Source organism: Triturus cristatus, chromosome 7 (genome assembly GCF_964204655.1).
Source record: "Triturus cristatus chromosome 7, aTriCri1.1, whole genome shotgun sequence".
Lineage (NCBI taxonomy): Eukaryota > Metazoa > Chordata > Amphibia > Caudata > Salamandridae > Triturus > Triturus cristatus.
The window spans coordinates 1,641,969,049-1,641,979,433 of NC_140590.1; positions in this window are offsets into that span (position 1 = coordinate 1,641,969,049).

The following is a 10,385-nucleotide window of genomic DNA, read 5'->3' on the forward strand; positions in this document are numbered from 1 at the left end:
CAAGGCTCAGGTTAAATACAATTCATTTTTTGGTTGCTTTCCCTAACCCTGGTTTGAATTCATTCCTGTTTGCTCATGTAACCACTCCTCATCACAAACAACAATACACTTTATACATTTTTGCACTTTATACAGCAGCTTTTTATGACCACTTTTAAAGTACATGCACTTTACTTCACACCAAGAGGGGTTGAATTTTTAAAAAGGTTTAGAAACCCCTTCAATTTGTTTCTCTGTCCTCGACTACATTTTATCCACTTTAAAACTGAGGAGGAGGTATGCTTTATAAGGATACTTATTTTAGCTCTGATGAGAATGCTAGTAGTTTTAATGAGCACTATTCAGTAGAGGTGGCAAATATATATATATTTTTTTTAAGTTTTTATAATTGGGCAAATGTCATATTGAATGAGGTTTTAAATCGGTTTTACCCTAATGTGCAAAGCTCGTTAATAATCTATGTATCTGAAAATCTAAATGATGTATAATGTACTTTATTACTGTGCTTTTATGACCATTGGTATGGCTGAATAAAGATTATTGAACTGAACTATACTATGCCACTGTACTCTACCCTGCACCATGCCAGGCCACTTCACTCTACTCTGAAACAATCTACTCTATGCCACTGCACTCTACACCACTTTACTCAATCTACGCCACTCCACTCTGTGCCGCTTCATTCTATGCCAATGCACTCTATTAGGTACCACTCCACGGCAGTGCACTCTACACCACTACTCTATGCCCCTGCACTATGCCACTTTACTCAGAAATAATCTAATATATGCCACTGCACTCTATTCTACTCTACTCACTCTGCGCCACTCCACCCCGTGCCACTCCCCTCTATGCTGCTCCACTCTAATCTACTTTGTACCATTCTACTGTACACCACTGCACTTTATGCCACTCTACACCACTTCACACTCTGCCAATGCATTCTACACCACTTTACTCAAAACCAATGCACTCTACGCAAGGTACTCTGTACTGCTGCACTCTACAACACTGTACACTATACCACTGCATTCTAAACCACTGCACACTACTATACACCGCTGCATTCTACGTCACTGCACTCTACATTCCTCTATTCTACTCTGCACCACTGCACTTTATGCCATTTCTCTCTACACCACTGCACACTATACAAATGCACTCTACACTTCACCACACCACTGCACTCTATTACATTCTACTCTACAAGACTGCAATATCTGCTACTGAACTCAACACCACTATACTATGCACCAGTGCACTCTATGCCACAGCACTCTACTGTGTACCACTCAACTCTATAGCACTCTACTACATTCTACGCCAATGCACTCTGTGCCACTGTACACTGCATCACTCCACACTACATCAATACACTCTACTCTGTACCATTCCATGCCAGTGCACTCTATGCCACGGTACTCTACCCTGCACCATGCCAGGCCACTTCACTCTACTCTGAAACAATCTACTCTATGCCAGTGCTCTTTACGCCACTTTAACCACTCTATGCCACTCTACTCTGTCGCTGTGCTCTACGCTGCTGCACCTTACTCTACTTTGACCCATTGTACTCTACACCACTGCACTCTACGTCACTCTACTCTAAACCACTGCACTCTCCCCAATGCACTCTATGCCACTTTACTCAAATCAATGCACTCTACACCACTACACTCTTTGCCAACTACTGTGCACCACTGTACTCTATGTCATTATACTGTACAGCACTCTACACCACTGCACACTAAGCCATTGCACTCTATGCTACTCTATTCTACTCTTCACCACTGTACTCTACGCCATTGCTCTCAGCACCACTCTACTCTGCACCACTCTACTCTACACCACTGCACTGTACGCCAATGCACTCTACACCACTGCACTCTATGACACTACTCTGCAAGACTGTACTCTATGCCACTGAACTCTAAGTCACTCTACTTTGCGCAACTGCACTTTATACCACTGCACTTTACTCTGCACCACTCAACACTATGCCACTCTACTGCACTCTATGCCCATGCAGTCTACACCACTGCACTCTACGCCACTCTACTCTGCATCACTTCACTGTATGTCACACCACTCTGCATCAATTCACTTTATGTCATTCCACTCTCCGTCACTCCACCCTACGCCACTGCACTCTACACCACTTTAATATACTCTGCACCGCTGCACTTCCTGCCCTCTACACCACTCTACCCTACACCACTCCACTCTGCACCACTTCACCCTACTCTGAAACAATCTACTCTGTGACACTCAACTCTGCGCCACTCCACCCTGCGCAACTGCACTGTACACTATAGCACTGCTCTCTCAGCTACTCTACTCTACACCACTCTAGTCACTCTACGTCCCTGCGCAATATGACAATGTGCTCTACACCATATTACACAAAACCAATGCACTCTATGCCACTGCACTCTATGCTAATCTACTTAGTACTCTACGCCACTTCACTCTAAGCCACTCTACGACACTCTACGACACTCCACTCTGACACTCCACTCCACGATACTCCACGATACTCCACTCTATGATGCTCTACTTCATTAAAAACGACTCACTCTATGCCACTCCACTCTACTTCACTCTATGCCACTCTATGACACTACTCTACTCTACACAACTCCCTCTACGTCTCTCCTTGCCACTTTACTGCACTCCTTTCAGCAATACACTATTCCACTCTACACCACTCCATTCTATGCCACTCTACAACACTATACTGCACTTAATGCCACTACACTCTACAACACTGTACTCCACTCTATGTCATTCCACTCTACTACATTACTCCACCCTATGCCACTCCACGACAATCTACTCTGCTGTACGCCACTCAACTCTACAACACTCTACTCTACGCAACACCCGCTACAACACAACACACTACTCCACTCAATTCTACAACACTCTGCCCCACTCTCCACCCTTCCACTCTACAAGATGCTACTCCTTGTACAACACTCCACAATCCTATGCCACTCCACACCACTCAACTATACACCACTGTATTCCACTCCACTTAATTCTACGCCACTCCATAACACTCCACGCTACTCCACCACATTCCACATTACAACGCTCCTCTCCACTCACCTTTACGTCACTAACTTTGAGCCATGCTGAACAGCAGCCACGGTGGTGTACAACATGGCTAAAACATTTGCAAAGCCAATGACCTTGCATAGGTGAGATTTTTGGCATTGCCAGTGCTTGTCTTTATCGACTGTGAGGCATGCCCAAACTAATATAGTTGTTCATACACCCCAAACTGTAGTCCCTGTTGCCTTCTATCACCTTCTGTGTTTCCACAGCTACACTTTCCTTTAGTTCTAAAGTTGCTGTCCTTTTTCTGTCTGGCTAGATAGTGCAGCAGGCATTTAGTGATCAACAGAAAAAAAGTTTTAAAGAGTACTAATGAGAGATGACTTTGGCTCTACCAACAACTTGATGTTATTTTATGTTATGTTATGTTAAAATCTTTTATATAGCGCACGTACACCAAACAGTTTCATGGGGCTGATTACTTTGAGTACCGCATATGATTGGGCCGAGGTGGTGACTTTTCACTGAAAAAGAGTGCCTCTATTGCAATTTCTGCTTTGTGTAAAGCTTATGAAAAGCTATCACAAATGGAGTAGGCCTGATGTATTTATTGTGGAAACCCTATGTTAAAGTTTGTAGTAATTTAAGGGTGGATGGATATTATACAGTATTAAAGCCTGTAGACAGGTATTGTGTTAGTAGGCAAATCTTGGTGTTGGGCACCCCCTCTTACTTATAATGGGGGGGAGAAAATGTGCACTTTCCCATTACTTGTTAGCCCTTCTTAGATGAGGTTGTACATTGTGATGCCAACTCGAATTCTGTACAATTCTTCAGTTTTATGATTGTGGACCTGATGGCTGTCTTGTGGGAAATCTTGAGCATATAACAGTAGGCCTGAGTTGATTATGGTGACAAGTCAATGATAAAGGGTACATTGGGGTAAGTTATGTCAAATGCTATTGGTCTGATCTGTTTATTATGAAAAGTTACAACAAAGGCAGGAAGTCTGACATATTTTTTGTAAAAACATATGTTAACACCTGTAGGCATTACTATCATACTGTATTAAAATCTATAGACAGGTATTTTCGTATATGGAATCTCGCAGATAACAATAGTAGGCAAGGGTTTTGGACTTTTTTATTGTGATAAGCATATGTTAACGACAATAGGTGTTTAACGGTGGATTTTTATTACACTGTTTTAAAGCCTACAAACAAGTTTATGTTACATGAAATTCTACAGATTACTGTAGTATGCAAGGATTTGTTGGTCAGCCCCTCTAACAAACCTCGGGTGTAAAAGGTTTGCATTTTGATTATCCCTGTTAAACCCTTATAGAAGAGAATGCATATTGTACTTCTAATCTGTTTATTATGGAAAGTTACAGCAAAGGTCATAGGCCTGGAGTATTTATTGTGAAAAACATATGGCAAAGCAAATATGATTTTTTTCAAAAACATATTTCATTAGCAATTTTCTTGACACCCACATTACAATAATAGAGAAGCGGATACAACTTTTCGATTTCCCGAAAGGTATCAGCAACAATACCAAATTGCACAGGTTAAACACACTGGTCAAGCATGCGACATAACAAACTAACCGACACAACTACCCTAACACCCCCTCACCCCATAGCTTGGTCCAGAGAAAGTCTCCACCCATCCAGTGGAAACCATCACATGGGCCATATGCCCAATGGAACAGCAAGGTTGAGTAAAGGGAGCTGAAAAGGAGAAACCACTACACCCCGCCATCCACCTGGGCAGGTGGGTGGGGGGAGAAGCCACCGAGCCCATTTCTCCAGGGCGCAGCTCCTCCAGAAGTGTATCCAGGCCCAGGCCACCTCCAATGAACATTGTCCCCTCTTGGCCTCCCTGAACAATGATACACCCTCATAGTCCGCCCATTTCAGCAATTCCAGCTTCCATTTGGAGATCTGTGGTCCCCATGTGTGTTTCCAGTGAAGCGTGATTTGCTCCTTTGCAAGTATCAGGGCAAGCTCTATAAACCTTGTAGTACCATTGTGTTTAGTCGGCCTAGGTAACAGCCCCAGTAGACAGGCCACAGGCGTGGCGGGCAATGTACGTTCTGTGACATCATTAATAAGGGCCACCGCTCCAGTCTGGAACTCTCCAGGGTGGAGGCAACTCCATGCCATATGGTAGATATCCTTCCCTACTAGACCACATCTTGGACACTGCGAGCCAGCCTCCAGAAATAATAAATTGATCCTCTCATAAATAAGGTACCCTCTGTGAAGGTGAAAAAAGTTAATCAATTTGAAACGCGCATTGCGGGAAATCTGGGGGACCCCAGGTAGAAGTTTAGGCCAGTCGGCATCTTTAATAGAAATGTCGATATCAGCCACCTAAATGTCTCCAAGGGCATTAAGGGGAAAGCCAGTATATGTCCTGATCACCACATATAATCCTGTGATTGTCTGGCATTTACCCGAAGATGTACATAGAACATGGCAGCCCTGTACGGTAAGTGGCTTCTCTTGCCCCTGATGCCATTTCCGATGCACCAACGCAGTGAGCGCGCCAAAGAAAAGAAAGTGACTCGCTGGTAGATCTAATCTGCCTGTGGGTCCTTAAAGGACCGTTGGATCCCGGTGTCATACAGATCGGCAATTGTCTCCAACCCCAGAGCCGCCCACTCCTCCACCCGTTGAACTGCATCCTCTGGAAGAACACAAGCTAGCCACCTGAGAGGTAAGGCAGCGTGTATAGGGGGTGGCCACTCCAGCTTTCTGCAGATACTGCACCCAACAATGCTTGGCCACCAGTAGCAGGGTGCAAGGCTCAACCCGGATTGACCTAGACTCCAACAGGAGCTGCATCAGCTAGGACAGTGGCGGCACATCCCCCTCTAGGAGTGGACCACCCCGAAGCCTGCAATCCAGCCACCTGGTCACCCACTGCAATTGAGCCGCCAGATGATATGCCTCAAAGTAGTGAGCTGCCAAACCAACATCCTGTACTGGTCGCTGTAGTTTCACAAGGGCTGCCCAGTGGATGCCCGCCCGCATATCAGGTGACAAACATGGAGTGCATCTCTTGAAATATGCTATGGGGATTACAACAGTGAGAGCGGCAAAATAATATCAGAGTTTGGGCAGAGCAATTATCTTGATTATCGCTACTCACCCTGCAACAGAGATGGGAAGAGTCTTCCAAAAGTATATTGACCCGCGGAGCCCCATAGGTGCTCTGCTAAGATTACCATTCAGCAAGGCAGGCTTAGTCCGATATAGCTGTACACCTAAATACTGAAACGTGGTAGTTTCCCACTGCAGCTCGCTATGTTGGGAAGGGACCTCAGGGGTCTCCTACAGAGGGTATACACTAGTCTTCCTCCATTTTACTTTCAGGCCGACAGAGCACAAAACTCTTCCACAAGTCGAATGGCTCTGGGGACGTCCACCCTGTGGCTTAGAAGGAGAAATAGCAGCATATAGCACAATTTGATTTAAAGCACTTGGTGCATGATGCCATTGTAACAAATGCATCCCCCCATGCCCTGCTCACCAGTAGTAGGAGTAGCTAGAAAAATAATTAAACAACTATTTTTTAATAGGTATTAAAAATCTAACTAATACTGAAGTCAGGTTTTTAGTGAATATTAAGTAAAAGTACATTTTAGAAAGTTACCTTTTCTCTGCCTGAAGTTCCAGGGAGCTAATTTGCATTTGCTTTTAAACTTCTAGCGGACACTGACTAGAATTTGAACAGGTGTGAAAAAGGTGTTAAATGCCTCTCAGGAGCAGATAATAGACTGACCTGAATGGGCAGAGATGACTCCTCTGAACCTTCCAGAGTATGCAGGGTGAGGACTTTGAGCTTGCTTTTTGACACTACAGTGCCAAATCCTACTTGAGTGTCAACACCTGTTTAACAGGTCTCATGTGTTTACATATAACACTTTGGAGCGCACTTGAAAAGTCGGGAATAGGATGGCAAGACAATTGTTTTGCAGCCACTGTCTTGATGTTGGAAAACCTTGCTTTGTTCCAACAAACTGCTGTCTCTAGGTGTATTGTGGGTGCACTGGCTGTCCCAAACTGGACTTTAAGGTTGAGATGTGGTAGGATGCTAGGATTCCCATTATATAGTTCTCATACACAGCCACATGTCTCAGAGCCCAAGTTAAGAGTGGCTGAAAACTGTCACCATCTTGAAAATGCTCAAAGTGGGTAAGGTTTGCCCTGAGAACGTTTACCCCATTGATTAGGGGCGTGCCCAGATGTCATTCCCACAAACTAGCTTGTACCAGGTGTAAAAGTGGAATCTCCAGGTATCCACTTCGGAACACTGCTGGAGCTGAGGAAGAACAGAAGAGGACTGGACCTGTTGTCTATGACATAGTGTCGTATGCCGACGATACACAACTAGTGCTATCAGTGACGAACGACCCCCACTCCGTTCACAATAACCTAGGTCCTTGCATGTCAAGAATAGCTGATTGGATGTGTAAATGCTCCTTGAAACTAAATGGGGATAAAACGGAGCTTATGTTCCTGGAAAACCAAACAGTACCCAGGAACATCATCAGCTGGCCAACCCAGTTGGGAGAACCCCCAACCCCCAAGACGGCCATTAAAAACCTGGGAATTTGGCTAGACGCAAATCTAAGTATGGAGACCCAAGCAAAGAAACTCTCAGGCAAATGCTTTGGATTACTCCACATGCTCCAAAAAATTCTACATATCCTACCTGTACAATCCCGCAGAATGGTGGTCCAAGCTTTGATTATGTAGCAGCTGGATTACAGGAATTCTTTGTATCTTGGCACACCGAAATATTTCATTAATCGGCTGCAGGTAGTCCAAAATGCCTCAGCAAGGACCCTGCTCCAAATTCCGAGAAAGCAATCAGCCAGGGCAGTCCTGAAGACTCTACACTGGCTTCCATTCAGGCAAGGATCACCTTTAAAGCAGTCTTTATTGCCCACAGAGCCATGAATGATAGCGGACCTGCCTTAATATAAAAACTGGTTGCCCACTATATACCAAGCAGGGACTTAAGATCCTCAGCAGATCTTCTCATGCATCAAGGCAGAATAAAAAGTGCAAGATGGGGAGGAAGATCTTTAATGCAGAGGGTTCCCAAAATCTGGAACTCACTGCCCAAAGACGTACGCATGTTAACTGACGAACTAGCTTTTAGGAAGGGACTTAAAACACTGCTTTTTCCCTTAAACCCCTACCTGGTGGTCTGACTAAGCCCACCGTTGTCATATCCTCCTAGCGCTGGGAAACCTACGGTCAGCTACGCACTCTATAAATCCATAAACATAAATATAAACATCTTGCATATGTAGGTGGATGAGGTGGATGAAGGGCTGTATGAAAATGATTAACAGAGTGCATGTAGAATGATCGCGTATTGAGTGTTTAGACTCACCAATCACTGAAGAAACAATTTCAATAATACTTGGCATTGCCAATGCTTGTTTCTTTCGCCCTTCTTTCCAGTAGGCTGGTGTATGCCAACATGCTGTGGATTCAATTGATGAGTGTTGTGGCACACAGAGTTTGCAGGAGGTGGCTCCTGCCACTTAAGGAAAGGCCATGGGGTTTATCTTTGCACTCTGTGTACTCTGCTCCCTAGTGGGTACCCGATGATGAAGCATGCCACCAACTAGGTTAGTGGGTGAGGGTTCTTTAATAAACTTAATGGTTTTACTTCAAGGGAGACAACTTTCGTGACTAACAGGATGCTAGTCTTTTGAGACTGCATTCAGCTTGTTGTTTTTCTTTGTTAAAAGTACTTTGGGGAAACGGACGAGCCTTGTTGCTTGTTCCTCTCTCGCTCTCATTTTTATTTAGAATGCACTCTGTGTACTATAATTATGTAATATAATGTGAAGCTAGTAGCGTTGTTATCAGCCATAGTGGGCTTCAGATCGACATCCTGAGTTATACACTGACTCCGCCTATTGCCAATGCCCTCATTGGAGATGCTTTTGCTAGCCTGACCATTAGACAGTTAAATAATATGCAACATGTGAGTCTGAAACAGTCTTAACAATCAAAACAACTGTTCTGATGAATATTACTTCCGCCAGATGTCTTATTTGTGAACACGTTGCTAGTTGTCAAACCGCATCCAGATCCTTATAGCAGCAATGAGACCACACTCGCGCCTCGTGGCGCTAAGCAGCTTCTGCCTTGAGTTCGGAAGAAGCATCAAAGAAGGTCAGCGAAAGGTACCACACCTGCTGGTGACGTCAATCCCTGTTTTTCTGTATCTTGCATACACAGGATTCTGGGCCACTGTCTTTGTCTGTCCTATTTAGAAGATTTAACACTCAAATTCTCTTTTTCGTAGCGGCATGCCCCGTCCAAAATCTTTTGGCTTCAAGAACTTTAGAAAATATTGGTGCAAACGTGGTTGTGATGCTTCAGAAGACAAAACGATGCAGGTGTGTGCAATATGAGGCAATAGGTTTTATAATCTCTGTGAAGTCTCTAAATTCCTCTGAAAGACGTGTTCTGGGGGCTGTTCTCCGGTTATATTGTCCTTGTCTTGCTATCTGGGCTTTTTAACCAAAAAGAGAACATCCATCTTGATTCCATCTCAGAAATGTCAGCCATCTTGATTCCATCTCAGAAAGTCATCAGAAAGTCAGCCATCTTGCTTCCATCTCAGAAACGTCAGCCATCTTGATTCCATCTCAGAAATGTCAGCCATCTAGATTCCATCTCAGAAATGTCAGTCCGTAGGAGCTCTCCTTGACGCTGTGAACCCCAGAGTGCCTCCACTGCGAAAGAGATTGGAGCACATTCAACAGATGATTGGTCAATTCAGCGAAAAGCTTGTTCAATCGTCAAGGGCAGTCCAGACCTATGACATTGTGCGTATTTGTGATTCCTCTGGAGTGGCTGACTGTGAGACGATGCAATGACAGTCACGTTTCACATCCCTGCCGCTCCGAAATAGTGGTGGTGCAGCCACTTCCAGAAAATGGAGGTGCTATTCAGACCTCACTGGTCTCAAGTCAGTCTGGTAAGAAATGTGTCTTTGTCAGGTTAGGGAGCACATCTGGGTCACAATCCCATCTGCACTACATGGACTCATTGAGAGCAAACTCTTGAACAGCGTGCATTTTTTTTTGGACCACCGGGTGATTCTACCTCCACCACAAGGCAAAGAAGTAGTGATACTAACAGACAATGGCACCACAATATTCTATATAAACGTGTGGCCTAAAGGCCAGAGCTAAGAAGTAGTGATACTAACAGACAATGGCACCACAATATTCTATATAAACATGTGGCCTAAAGGCCAGAGCTGCCGACTTTCTAGCTGGGG